Genomic DNA, 15997 nt, shown 5'->3' with positions numbered 1-15997 from the left:
TGGTTTTCCTCAAACACCCACTGGTATAGCTGACACTCCCAGGTGCTGGCCACCTTAATAAGCGAATGCGCTTGCACCCCAACACACACACACATACACACACATGCACACTGCCTGCCGCTACTGGTGCCATGTTGATGCAGGTGGCGTTTTATAGTTATGCACAGACATACACTATTACTGGCAGTGCCCAAGAGGTACAGTTAACACATTAGGTGCTGGTTGCCTTAATAACTGTATGCACTGCCAAGGAGTTAATGCAAATAACATAAAAAACACTTACAAATGAAATATTTAAAAACACAAAGAGAAACATCATTTTACAAATTCAAAAACAGAGTTAACATCAAAAGAAGGAATCTTGTATAGCCACAAAAATATGAAATATACAAGAATAAACCTAAATCTGGGCAATAACCCTGAGTGAACCTAACAACTGGCTACTGGTTAACAAAAAATATCAGTTAAAATCAAGACACCATGGGCGGCATCATTTGCCTCAGTAAACGGGCATAAACTGCTGGAAGGAAAACCTACAACTTGGCACCCTTGCCTGGTTCTTGCCACCCGGTTTCCATATATATGCACACTGGTACAGGTGGGGCCTTAGAGGCACTGTTATCATACCTGGGCACTGGCATTCCTTATAGTTGCCCACTGACATGGGCAGGCAGAATGGTATGGTGGTCTTTAAGTCCCAAGGCTGCCAGTTCAGTTCTCACCTTACTCTGTGACCACGAGTGAAGCTGCCTGTGCTTGAACTGTGAAACCCACCTATGACTGGTTGAGATGTGTTCTGACTTTGTACGTTGGCCAAATGCACACCAAGTACCCATCAAACATGCACTTTTGGCACTTGCAGGTCCCACGAGGTTCTCTTACCCCATTGCAGGTCAGCTCATCGATGGCACATGTGTTCTGCTCACAGACTGTCATATCAGGAGGCGCATGAAACTGCAGTTGACACACCCTCGTGCTTATTAGTTGTGGACTCTGGTGGTGCCCTAAAGGTGCAGGTGATACATCATAGTAACGTATAGACAAACACATGATGGTACTGGCAGTGCCCTAGAGGAACACTTGACTCACCCTGGCCATTTAATATTCTTACGTGCACACAAACAATAAGGTGCCCTAGTGGTTCAGTCATGATAATATAATGGCAAACTCAAACAGATACGCAAACAGACTCCGTTTTCACACCGTGATGTTGGTCACCTCATCCCATGCCTATAGGTACTTGCACACATACAAACAAGGGCACAGGCAGCACCATAGAGACACAGTGGGCACACCCTCATACAAACACCAGCACTGACAGTGCCCCAGAGGTATAGCAGACACACCCTGGCTACGGACACCTAATAGCAGCACACACTATCATACAAGTGGTGTCTTAGAGGCACAGTTACGTCACCCCGGTGCGGGTACTGACTGCCTTTTACATTTGCACAGGTGGTTCTCTAGGGATTTAGGGGTCATACCTGAGTGCTGGTCACTTCAGACCTACAGTACTGTAAATGTGTACACACGGACATGCATGCAAGAGTACAGGCAGTACCACAGAGGCACAGTCTACACGCCCTGGTACTTGGCACCTAATACTTATACACAAGCACAGACTGGTAGTGGCAGTGCCCTAAAGGTGCAGGCGACACACCCTAATAACTGGCCACCTTAATAACTGGATGCACTTGCATACTTCCACACGTGCATGCTGTTGCTAGTGGTTGCTCTATTGATACAACTGGCACGGATGGTACTTGGCACCTTTTCGTTACACACACTGGTACTGATGGTACCCTAGAGGTACACGCAACATACTCATGGGCCAGACACTTTAATAACTTTATGGTCTGTCGCTGTCAGTGCCCTGTAGCAGGTGGTACTTCTGGTACCTGGCACTTATTAATTATATACAAACACTCACTGGTATTGGTGGTGGTTTAGAGAGGCAGAGCTGACACACCTCAGTGCCAGGCACTGTAAGCACTGCATTGGCATACATGCACATGAAACACAATGCCACTGGTGGTATTCCTATCAACAAAATGGGAGCATCTGGAACTGGGCAACACTGGTACTGATGGTGCCCTAGAGGTATAGACCTAATTAATTTTATGGTCTGCCAATGGTGGTGACCTAGAGCAGGCAGCTGGTATTTTAATCAATTCAATTTTATTTATTTATTAATTTAAATTAATTTAAATGTATTAATTGCAAGCAAATACACACTGGTACTGGCAGTGCTGTAGAGAAAAAACCTGGGTGCTGGGCACCTTAATCAATGTGTGCATATGCCCAACGCACACACAAACACACACTTAATGACACTGGTAGTGCATTATAAGTACAGGTGGGGCATCTGGCGATTGGCACGTTAACAGTTATACACAAATACGCCCAGCTGCTGGTGGTGACTGATAGTTATGAGTGGCACATCTGGTGCTTGACTTCTTGTAGTTATACACAAACACACAGGGATACTGGTGGTGTCCTATAGGTACAGGTGGCACATTTGGTGCTTGGCACCTTATAGTTTTACGTAAACACACACTCGCACCGGTGGTGCCATAAAGGTACAACCGACACACCTTAATCTCTGTATGCACTGCCACTCTTGGTGCTCTATAGGTATGGCCAGCACATATGATGCTTGGCACTGTATAGTTACATACAGTACAAACAGACACTGCTGCCATCAATGCCATAGAGGTAGAGTCGATGCATCTGGGTGCTGGCTGATATGCATTGCCACTGGTGGTGCCCTACAGGTACTGGTAGCACATGTGAGACTTGGCACCTTATAGCTTATAACTATACCTTATAACAATTCTGGGTACTGATCACCTTAGTAATTATACACACCCACATATGGCCACTGGTGTTACCCTATAGGTACAGGTTATACATCTGGTAGTTGGTACCTTGTGTTTATATACACAAGCTGGTACTGGTGGAGCTCTACAGGTATGGGTAGCACATCTAATGGATGGTACTGTATAGTTGTCCACACGCTGGCACTGGCAGCACCCTAGAGGTGCAGAGAAGACACCTGGGTGCTGTTAATCACTGTATGTACACCCACATAGAATGCCACTGGTGGTACTCTACAGGTACAAGCTGTACATCTGGTAACTGGTACCTTGTGGTTATACACACCCTGGTACTTGTAGTGTCCTACAGGTTTACTCAACACACCTGAGTTCAGGCCACCTTAATCACACTATGGATTGCTACTGGTGTTGTCCAATTGCAAGTAGCACATCTAGTGCTTGGCACCTTATGGTTCAACCCAAATGCACATTGGTACTTGTGGTGTCCTAGAGGTATTGTCGCCATATCCTGTTACTCGCATCCTTGTAGCTACTTCCACACATAACTGTATGTATTGCCACTGGTGGTGCCCTCTAGCTACAGGTGGAGCATCTGGTTCTTGGCCCTTTATGATCAGACACTGTAATGGAAGGCATGTAGAGACTGGCATCCTGGCCGGTACTGAACAGGAATCCTTATCCAGTTGGCAGGCCAGTATACTGGAAGGAATGGGTGAGACAACCTGGCAAGGCTACTTGCTCCCCCAACATGGCAGAAGGCAACCTTCCTGGGCAACACTGCCAGTAAGGACACCAGCAAGACATGTTGGGAACTAGAGCAGCCTTGTCGGGTTCAGTGGGTGCCATCACGGGGTGCTTCAGAGATATGTGATCCATACTTTGTGGGACTCCTGGGTCCAAGATAAAAGACACCACTTGACCTCATCCTGGTGGGCTGGAGTCAGGTGGAAGGAGGACAAAGCTCGCCTGGGAGGTGTGGTGGAGAGAAAGAAAGAGAGAATTGTATTGTGTTTGATTTATGCCAGTTTGGCAGCCTTTGTATGAAGCAATCTGTGAGAATAAACCTTTAACTCAAACTGGGACTTGTGTCTGTGAGGTTCTGTCTGGGGTTTGGGGTGCTGCAATTCCCTCTACTGGTCATAACACGAATACGCACCGGTGGTGCCCTAAAGGTACAGTGGACATGTCCTGGTACTGGCATCCTTGTAGCTGCTCCATTACATACAGTAAATATATACAGTGGTGTGAAAAACTATTTGCCCCCTTCCTGATTTCTTATTCTTTTGCATGTTTGTCACACAAAATGTTTCTGATCATCAAACACATTTAACCATTAGTCAAATATAACACAAGTAAACACAAAATGCAGTTTGTAGATGGTGGTTTTTATTATTTAGGGCGAAAAAAAAATCCAAACCTACATGGCCCTGTGTGAAAAAGTAATTGCCCCCTGAACCTAATAACTGGTTGGACCACCCTTAGCAGCAATAACTGCAATCAAGCGTTTGCGATAACTTGCAATGAGTCTTTTACAGTGCTCTGGAGGAATTTTGGCCCACTCATCTTTGCAAAATTGTTGTAATTCAGCTTTATTTGAGGGTTTCTAGCATGAACCGCCTTTTTAAGGTCATGCCATAGCATCTCAATTGGATTCAGGTCAGGACTTTGACTAGGCCACTCCAAAGTCTTCATTTTGTTTTTCTTCAGCCATTCAGAGGTGGATTTGCTGGTGTGTTTTGGGTCATTGTCCTGTTGCAGCACCCAAGATCGCTTCAGCTTGAGTTGACGAACAGATGGCCGGACATTCTCCTTCAGGATTTTTTGGTAGACAGTAGAATTCATGGTTCCATCTATCACAGCAAGCCTTCCAGGTCCTGAAGCAGCAAAACAACCCCAGACCATCACACTACCACCACCATATTTTACTGTTGGTATGATGTTCTTTTTCTGAAATGCTGTGTTCCTTTTACGCCAGATGTAACGGGACATTTGCCTTCCAAAAAGTTCAACTTTTGACTCATCAGTCCACAAGGTATTTTCCCAAAAGTCTTGGCAATCATTGAGATGTTTCTTAGCAAAATTGAGACGAGCCCTAATGTTCTTGTTGCTTAACAGTGGTTTGCGTCTTGGAAATCTGCCATGCAGGCCGTTTTTGCCCAGTCTCTTTCTTATGGTGGAGTCGTGAACACTGACCTTAATTGAGGCTAGTGAGGCCTGCAGTTCTTTAGACGTTGTCCTGGGGGCTTTTGTGACCTCTCGGATGAGTCGTCTCTGCGCTCTTGGGGTAACTTTGGTCGGCCGGCCACTCCTGGGAAGGTTCACCACTGTTCCATGTTTTTGCCATTTGTGGATAATGGCTCTCACTGTGGTTCGCTGGAGTCCCAAAGCTTTAGAAATGGCTTTATAACCTTTACCAGACTGATAGATCTCAATTACTTCTGTTCTCATTTGTTCCTGAATTTCTTTGGATCTTGGCATGATGTCTAGCTTTTGAGGTGCTTTTGGTCTACTTCTCTGTGCCAGGCAGCTCCTATTTAAGTGATTTCTTGATTGAAACAGGTGTGGCAGTAATCAGGCATGGGGGTGGCTACGGAAATTGAACTCAGGTGTGATACACCACAGTTAGGTTATTTTTTAACAAGGGGGTAATTACTTTTTCACACAGGGCCATGTAGGTTTGGATTTTTTTTCTCCCTAAATAATAAAAACCATCATTTAAAAACTGCATTTTGTGTTTACTTGTGTTATATTTGACTAATGGTTAAATGTGTTTGATGATCAGAAACATTTTGTGTGACAAACATGCAAAAGAATAAGAAATCAGGAAGGGGGCAAATAGTTTTTCACACCACTGTATATATATATATATATATATATATATATATATATATAAAACAGTGACAGACCATGACAGCTACCGCTTCTAAACTGGGGGCAGCTACCTTACTTACCCCTCTAACAGACCCTCTTGTTTCACCCCTTCTTTCTGATGACGCAGTGACTTGAGCAGTTCTGAGATGCCTCCTCTTAGAATACCCAATTAAATGCCAGGACAGTATCATAAAGAGGTGGCCCCCAACTTTAATCTGCCCCCATTGAGGTTAAACACTGAGCCCAAAGTCCCCAGTCTGTGAACCTCTTCAGCAGGCATTTACATTAGCAGGTGAAATGGAGACTGTGGGTGGGATGCACAAGCTTCATGAGCCCCAGAAGAGAAGCACCAGGGTATACTGTAGGATAACATGCCCACCACTGCTCTCTGAACCCCCTCTTCTTTACACGCACACATACAGAAGTCATTATGTTTAAAAGGGTGTCACCATCTTGATCCTCTTTATCCTCTTTGTCCTCTTTAACCTCTTTATCCACACGGACCCCATTGGCAGCCTCTTCCTCGAAGCACGAGAGTCGTTTTCTCGGCGAGCAGATCCTCAGGAGCTTTGCCACTATGATTTGTGGAAATCCCACGGGCCCAACATGCAAATTAACACTCAGCACTGTAAGATCTGCAACACAAGCCTTCTTGGAGAGCAGCGTAAAAACCTGCCCATCATTAACAATCAAGGACCTGTGACGTTCACCGAGTTCTTATTGGAATGATTAAAACGTGCTCTCTCACAAGGAAACGTTTGCTGCGGCTCTCCTCTCTGCCTGAAAGCTTCGTAATTAGATTTTACTGTTTGTTAAACAGGAGGGAGTGCCAGGGTCTCTGTGTCTCCATCTGAGATGCATAAGGTGCTGCTCTGATAATGGTAGGGGAGGCGCTCAGGTGGCACTACATCAAAAGGGTCCTTCATCTGAAGCATGATGACTAAGTCCCCCTTCACACACCCAATGAGACAGCAGAGGAGCTACTCACAGGCTGGCTGGCAGTAACTCTAGGTGGGTAGTCTGGTCAGTAGGTTCAAATGCTGAAAATCGGGGGTCAAGATAGGAAAGGTGAACAGCTGCCATTCTTTAATCTTTATTATATACAGTGAAGTGTCTTGCATTTATATACATTTCTTTTAAAACTTTGATTCAAAGTGACCCACACGTCATAAGAATGCATGAGGGCAGATAGAAGAAGAACCATGCAAACAGTTTTGCCACAATTCTTCTATGAGTAAAAATCCACAAAGAAATGTCAAGGTGATTTCAAGGTCTCACTGGAGGATACCCCTGAAGTGAATTGCTTTCAGTGAGGGCCAATGGCTGACCCCAAGTCTCTAACCACGAGGTTTCAAAATCAGGAACTGAATTAATAAGAGACCTAGGGACTGCAAGCCTGGTACACCACAAATCATGCATTCATTCATTTCCACTACACATTTCTTCCAGTAGTAATAGTGGTAGTAGTCATAATGTCACAGGTACATGCAACATGTCACCCCTCGCCACTCCAACAAGATAGATAGATAGATAGATAGATAGATAGATAGATAGATAGATAGATAGATAGATAGATAGATAGATAGATAGATAGATAGATAGATAGATAGATAGATAGATAGATAGATAGATAGATAGATAGATAGATAGATAGATAGTGTCAAGCTTGGGTCACAAAGTTGCACAAGAGAGTACAGTAGGATTTCCAACACAGAGATATCAACACAAGTCTCTTTCAGAGGCGATCCGGCCACACAAGGAACAGCCGTCAAACTTAATGCCTTGGCCCCGACTCCTGGTCAAAAGAGCACAAAGTCTTCCTCATCAAGGGGGTACAGCAGCTCAGAAGCAGCGTCCCGACCAGAGGGAGTCTGGGGGAAAAGAGACAGGAGAGTGAGACCATAGGATGGCCGCAGCATGGTCTTTTAAATGTTCAAAGCCCTGAGCGAGGATCACATCACGCAGGCAAACCTGCAGCTGATCCCGCAAAGAGGAGGTGTAAGAGTATGTTTGTTCCCCCTTGAAATACTGTTTAAGATGGAGTTTCTAAAGAGCGCCTGTGACAGTGATCACGATAGATAGATAGATAGATAGATAGATAGATAGATAGATAGATAGATAGATAGATAGATAGATAGATAGATAGATAGATAGATAGATAGATAGATAGATAGATAGATAGATAGATAGATAGATAGATAGATAAGTTTGCAACATGTCACCACTCTCCACTCCAAGATAATAAGAATGAATTATAGACAGATTTCCCAGTCTCTCTTAAATCATTGACCTGGGAAATCAATGCAAAACCACCAACACCCATCGGGCTTAGGTACCAGTACAATGGTACTTGACCATGGGCTCCTATAACACCCAATTCTAGCATCTTCTTGCTTTCCAGTTCAACTTCATTGTGTTTAGCCTTGGGGGTCGTTCATCATTCAAAATGGATCTCCTGAAATGCCCTGCAGGAGACATTTTCCAGCCCCGAAGAAGGAGTTAATCTGGAGATAATAGATTTCCTCTTATCAAGCTTCTAGCAGAATTACATTTTTCAAGATTGCCAATGTGCCCTGCTGTAGAGATTTGGTTAGTGAGGCTTAGAAGTCAGGCAGGTATTTGTCTCGAAAGTGACTTTCCACTTTCAGAAACATATCAAAAATCAACATTGAAAGAATCCTTAAGGGGGTACTCTGGCTTCATTTCAGATGAATTATTATTATTATTTTTATTAAATGACCACTACAGAAGCCCAAGGCCATGCTCTCTACTCAGGAAAGGAAGAGATGAAGAAATAAAGGGAGTGATGAAGGGAATAAATGAGGAGGATGCCAGTTGTTACTTTCAAACCGGTTCTTCAGCAAGGACACAGGAGCACAGATGGAGGCCGAGAGAAGTTAAAGCTTATATAAATGAATATAAATCAAGGCTAGTGGAGTTTCTTAATACCCTTTAGGTCATGTCGAGCATCTTGAGGTAATGCACATTTTCCAGACTCTCTAATAAGTCATTGAACTGGGGCATTGGGTAGGCGTCAAGGTAAGAGACTTGGATAAGTTAGCAGAAATCACTGTAAATCCAACAATTCTCATCAGCCTTGGGTACAAGTATAATGGGACTTGATCATAGATTTCTATAACATCCATTTCTAGCATCTTTTGATTCCCAGCCCAAACTCATTCTATTTAGCTTTGGGGATCAGGTAGGCTTTCTTATAATTACACCAGGGTCAGTGATGATGTTACGTGATTGTTAGGAAAGTTACTCCTGGTATGGTATTGACCACATCACTAACTCATGCAATAATGTCAGAAGGCTGAGCTCTGAGGCTGGTACTGAAGCAGTTACAAAGAGTTCACTGATAAATGAAAAAAAAGGTTAGACACCACTGCCCCACAGTACCGTTTATGTCCACCATACTCCATATGTTCATCTAACTATGTCACATTTGATGACTTTTCCATTGATTTTATGTTGTAGCCTTCATTTGCATACTCTTAGCCAGTCACCATGAAACTGATTGTCTAATGTGACATACCCAATGACTGAGACCAACTAGTCTGTGATTGGCTAGGGTGAAATCAAATAAATTTGATTTTTTTTTGGCTTTGAGGGGTGTGAGAGTTGAGAACCAATGAGCATTCAGCCAGAGGTACAATGCACAGAATAAGGAACATGAATGTCTTGAACCTCACAAACTGAAGAAATGCTTGTCTCTCTGATGTGTCATTTTTATGTAATAAAACAGAACCAAAAAAGGAAAAACAAGGACAGAGTCTGTGGCTGAATGCATGACAGCTATTAACCCTTCCTACAGCTCTGGTATAGTGCCAGCTCCATCAACCAGCACAGTATAGACTATCAGAAAAAGGGACAAGCATGACTGTACTGGAAGATTGGCGCTCAGTCAGTAAGTGTGACATTGATTGTGATTTTCATTCGTGTAATTTGTCGTGAGATCAGTGAATGCAATTAGCAAATGTGATATACCCCACAAGAAAACGTCACTTAATGCAGTGGTTCTCAAACTGTGGGGCGGGCCCCCATAGGGGGGCGCAAAGTAACAAAAACGGGGTGCGAAGATGTGAAAAAAACAAAACAAGAATCGAAAATTTGAAAAGTACATCTATTGAAACCAAATCAAATTAACTTAAACTACATTCTGATACTAGAAAAATAAATATAGAGTTAGATAAATGTCGATAAAAGTTAAGTAGGTATAATAAAATATGCATCTATGACATATCATTAATTATAAAAGAACAAATTGATATTAGTGGGCTCCTTTCAAAAAAACGTTAGGGGGGGCGTGATTAAAACTGTTATGAAAACTCTGGTCACAAATACTTAAAGGTTGAGAAACGCTGACTTAATGTGACATTGGATTAAGCAAGAACAATTAGGGGTAACATATCCCTGCTTGCACCTCTTATCTTGAATGTAGTGCTTCTTGCTGCTCCCACCTCAAAGCTGTTTCGTTAATTTGTGACTTGTTTCCTTTGCTGCACAATAGTTTGGTGGTCAAGGTACTCGGCCCTCTTTCCAAACAAATCCTGCCAACTATGCCATTATAAACAAATAGAAAACAGAAAGAAAAGAAATTTGGGCCCACAGGACACCTAGTTTAATGTCCAAATGAAAAGCTTAGATCAAATGAACTCCCTGACACTTTTAGAAAGAAGGGTATAGATGAGTCTGGGAAGAGATTTCAAAAGATCTTCAGACAATTGGAAAGCAACTATTCCACTGTCCCGAATGTCTTCTACAAGTCTGAAAGATTTCACATAACTGCCAGTTTGTTCAGGGTAGGCATTCCCACCAAGTTCAGCCCCAGATCAGAATTCCAAATGCTGAAAGGTGTCTAAGCATCCTAGAATTTCATCATTGGACCCACGGGTAGTTCTTCCCACTGTTGATTTCAAAGTGCTTGAGTCTACCATTAGATAGAGGTTATGCAAATTAAATTTACATAGGAGGTGTGTCAGGTGGAAGCCTTTGTTATCCAGATAGAATATCACTTCTGGAAAAATGTGTTCTGGAAAGATGAGGCAAAGATTAAGTTATTTGTCCCTTGTGCCAGAAGACATGTTTGATGAAAACCAAAGACATTATTTGACCAGAAGAACCTGATACCAGCATAAATAATGGTGGTGGAAATGTTTTGGTTTGGAACTGTTTTGCTGCATCAGGATCTGGGCAGCTCACCATCATAGAATCCAGCGAGGATAATGTGGAACCACCTGTCAGAAGACTGAAAGTCAACCAAAAGTGGACCTTGCAAGAAGACAATGACACTGAACTAAATGACACTAAATGACACTAAGGCACTTTGAGCTACATTATTTGTATGAAAATGTGCTATATAAATAAATGTTGTTGTTGTTGTTGTAAACATAAAAGTAATTCCACCAAGAAATGACTGAAAAGAATGAAATTGAAGGCTCTGGAATGGTCAAGCCTGGATCTGAATCCCATTGAGATGTTGTGAGGGGATCTGAAACATGCTGAGAACTCAAGACACTTCTCAGACTTCACACAGTGGGAAAAACGTTCTCCCACTTCTCCATACAGATACTGATAGACAGTAAAGGGAAACATCAATTTGAGAAGGCAATATCAGCTATCACAGCCAAGGGGAAACTTACTTCTTGCACACACAGAAAGGGCAAATCTTTTCATTTTTCATTTGGTCGCAACACCAAAAGACAAGTTTGGTAGAAATCAAAAACTGCAGTTGACCAGAAGAACCTGATATCACCTGTAAAACATGATGGTGGAAATATTATGGTTTTCCTTTGCTGCATAAGGGTCTGGACAGTTCACTATCATAGAATCCAGTATGAATTCTTCTCTGTACCAGAGGGTACTTGAAGGTAATGCTAGAACACCACCTCTATCTGAAGACACTGTTCAAATCAAAAGTAAATCAAAGTAGACAAAATGCCTTAGGTGTCATAAGCTGCTGAATCATAGACATATACAGATATATACAGTTGACACGATATGTCAGCACATCCGCCATATTGCAAGTGGCAAAAGTGCCATTTAAACTAATACAGGTAGACGTGGAAACCAGATTTTCTGATGAAAAAACAATAATGTTTAAAACAGTATCGTTTACATACAACAGATTTTGGTGAATCGTTTAAATGCAATTATTTACATTCATTTATACAGTAATAATGGCAATTATTAAATAATGATCCATCCATCCATCCATTGTCTCCCGCTTATCCGAGGTCGGGTCGCGGGGGCAGCAGCTTGAGCAGAGATGCCCAGACTTCCCTCTCCCCGGCCACTTCTTCTAGCTCTTCCGGGAGAATCCCAAGGCGTTCCCAGGCCAGTCGAGAGACATAGTCCCTCCAGCGTGTCCTGGGTCTTCCCCGGGGCCTCCTCCCGGTTGGATGTGCCCGGAACACCTCACCAGGGAGGCGTCCAGGAGGCATCCTGATCAGATGCCCGAGCCACCTCATCTGACTCCTCTCGATGCGGAGGAGCAGCGGCTCTACTCTGAGCCCCTCCCGGATGACTGAGCTTCTCACCCTATCTTTAAGGGAAAGCCCAGACACCCTGCAGAAGAAACTCATTTCAGCCGCTTGTATTCGCGATCTCGTTCTTTTGGTCACTACCCATAGTTCATGACCATAGGTGAGGGTAGGAACATAGATTGACTGGTAAATTGAGAGCTTCGCCTTGCGGCTCAGCTCCTTTTTCACCACGACAGACCGATGCAGCGCCCGCATCACTGCGGATGCCGCACCGATCCGCCTGTCGATCTCACGCTCCATTCTTCCCTCACTCGTGAACAAGATCCCGAGATACTTGAACTCCTCCACTTGAAGCAGGATCTCGCTACCAACCCTGAGAGGGCACTCCACCCTTTTCCGGCTGAGGACCATGGTCTCGGATTTGGAGGTGCTGATTCTCATTCCAGCCGCTTCACACTCGGCTGCGAACCGATCCAGAGAGAGCTGAAGATCACGGCCTGATGAAGCAAACAGGACAACATCATCTGCAAAAAGCAGTGACCCAATCCTGAGCCCACCAAACCGGACCCCCTCAACGCCCTGGCTGCGCCTAGAAATTCTGTCCATAAAAGTTATGAACAGAATCGGTGACAAAGGGCAGCCCTGGTGGAGTCCAACTCTCACTGGAAACGGGTTCGACTTACTGCCAGCAATGCGGACCAAGCTCTGGCACCGATCGTACAGGGACCGAACAGCCCTTATCAGGGGGGCCGGTACCCCATACTCTCGGAGTACCCCCCACAGGATTCCCCGAGGGACACGGTCGAATGCCTTTTCCAAGTCCACAAAACACATGTAGACTGGTTGGGCAAACTCCCATGCACCCTCCAGGACCCTGCTAAGGGTATAGAGCTGGTCCACTGTTCCGCGACCAGGACGAAAACCACACTGTTCCTCCTGAATCCGAGGCTCGACTATCCGACGGACCCTCCTCTCCAGGACCCCTGAATAAACTTTTCCAGGGAGGCTGAGGAGTGTGATCCCTCTGTAGTTGGAACACACCCTCCGGTCCCCCTTCTTAAAGAGGGGGACCACCACCCCATCTGCCAATCCAGAGGCACTGTCCCTGATGTCCATGGGATGTTGCAGAGGCGTGTCAACCAAGACAGTCCTACAACATCCAGAGCCTTGAGGAACTCCGGGCGTATCTCATCCACCCCCGGGGCCCTGCCACCAAGGAGTTTTTTGACCACCTCGGTGACCTCAGTCCCAGAGATGGGGGAGCCCACCTCTGAGTCCCCAGGCTCTGCTTCCTCATTGGAAGGCATGTTAATGGGATTGAGGAGGTCTTCGAAGTACTCCCCCCACCGACCCACAACGTCCCGAGTCGAGGTCAGCAGCGCACCATCCCCACCATATACAGTGTTGACACTGCACTGCTTCCCCTTCCTGAGACGCCGGATGGTGGACCAGAATCTCCTCGAAGCCGTCCGAAAGTCGTTCTCCATGGCCTCCCCAAACTCCTCCCACGCCCGAGTTTTTGCCTCAGCAACCACCAAAGCCGCATTCCGCTTGGCCTGCCGGTACCTATCAGCTGCCTCCAGGGTCCCACAGGACAAAAGGGTCCTGTAGGACTCCTTCTTCAGCTTGACGGCATCCTTCACCACCGGTGTCCACCAACGGGTTCGGGGATTGCCGCCACGACAGGCACCGACCACCTTACGGCCACAGCTCCGGTCAGCCGCCTCAACAATAGAGGCACGGAACATGGCCCATTCGGACTCAATGTCCCCCACCTCCCTCGGGACATGGTCGAAGTTCTGCCGGAGGTGGGAGTTGAAGCTACTTCTGACAGGGGGCTCTGCCAGACGTTCCCAGCAGACCCTCACAACACGTTTAGGCCTACCACGCCTGACCGGCATCCTCCCCCACCATCGAAGCCAACTCACCACCAGGTGGTGATCAGTTGACAGCTCCGCCCCTCTCTTCACCCGAGTGTCCAAGACATGTGGCCGCAAGTCCGACGACACGACCACAAAGTCGATCATCGAACTGAGGCCTAGGGTGTCTTGGTGCCAAGTGCACATATGAACACCCCTATGCTTGAACATGGTGTTCGTTATGGACAATCCGTGACGAGCACAGAAGTCCAATAACAAAACACCGCTCGGGTTTAGATCGGGGGGGCCATTCCTCCCAATCACGCCCTTCCAGGTCTCACTGTCATTGCCCACGTGAGCATTGAAGTCTCCCAGCAGAATGAGGGAGTCCCCAGAAGGTATGCCCTCTAGCACCCCCTCCAGGGACTCCAAAAAGGGTGGGTACTCCGAACTGCTGTTCGGTGCATACGCACAAACAACAGTTAGGACCCATCCCCCCACCCGAAGGCGAAGGGAGGCTACCCTCTCGTCCACCGGGGTAAACCCCAATGTACAGGCTCCAAGTCGGGGGGCAATAAGTATACCCACACCTGCTCGGCGCCTCTCACCGGGGGCAACTCCAGAGTGGTAGAGAGTCCAGCCCCTCTCAAGGAGATTGGTTCCAGAGTCCAAGCTGTGCGTCGAGGTGAGTCCGACTATATCTAGCCGGAACCTCTCGACCTCGTGCACAAGCTCAGGCTCCTTCCCCTTCAGAGAGGTGACATTCCACGTCCCAAGAGCCAGCTTCTGTAGCCGAGGATCGGACCGCCAAGGTCCCCGCCTTCGGCCACCACCCAACTCACACTGCACCCGACCTCCTTGGCCCCTCCCATAGGTGGTGAGCCCATGGGAAGGGGGACCCACGTTGCCCCTTCGGGCTGTGCCCGGCCGAGCACCATGGGTGCAGGCCCGGCCACCAGGCGCTCGCCATCGAGCCCCACCTCCAGGCCTGGCTCCAGAGTGGGGCCCCGGTGACCCGCGTCCGGGCAAGGGAAAACGGCGTCCAAAGTTTTCATTCATCATAGAAGGTTTGAACCGCTCTTTGTCTCATCCCTCACCTAGGACCAGTTTGCCTTGGGTGGCCCTACCAGGGGCATAAAGCCCCGGACAACAGAGCTCCTAGGATCATTGGGACACGCAAACCCCTCCACCACGATAAGGTGGCGGTTAAAGGAGGGGGTAAATAATGATAATTATTGTTATTATTAAATAATTCCTCCCATATAAGTAACATTTCTCGGACTGCCTTCTTCCATCTCCAAAACATTTCTAGACTTTGTCCTGTTCTTACCCAACACAGTACTGATGTTTTGGTTAATGTCCTAGTCACCTCACTGTATAGATTACTATAATGCTATTCTATCTGAAATCCCACACAAACGTATCCATCGCTTATAACTTCTTCAAAATTCTGCTGCCAGGATAATAACCTGCTGATCTAAATCCACTGAACATATTACACCTATTCTCTCTCTACTTCACTGGCTCCCTGTTGACTACAGCATACAATACACAATCCTGCTCTGAACATTTAAAGCTCCCCACTGCGTCACTGATCTCCTACAGACTTACACTCCTCTCGCTCACTCAGATCCTCCTCTGCAGCTTGACTTTCTGTACCGCACATCAAACTCGAGCGTCTCTCATAGTGCTCCTCAACTCTGGAATTCTCTTCCCTCTCATATCCGTCAGCTCGATTCAATAACACATTTTAAAACTACCCTCTAACCTTATCTTTTCAAACTGGCATACCAATTGTGAATTTTGCACTGCACTGCCAGTTATCTTCATGTGTCTTTCTTTAACAGTGAAATGATACACTCAATGACAAAAATAAACTATTTTATTGTATACAAATTGGCTAAATAATTTCTGAAAACATTTCACTCATTCCTCCGTCAAT

This window comes from Erpetoichthys calabaricus, chromosome 3 (genome assembly GCF_900747795.2).
Source record: "Erpetoichthys calabaricus chromosome 3, fErpCal1.3, whole genome shotgun sequence".
In the NCBI taxonomy this organism is placed as follows: domain Eukaryota; kingdom Metazoa; phylum Chordata; class Cladistia; order Polypteriformes; family Polypteridae; genus Erpetoichthys; species Erpetoichthys calabaricus.
The sequence above is the reverse complement of the archived record's forward strand: the minus strand, read 5'-3'. Positions refer to the sequence as shown.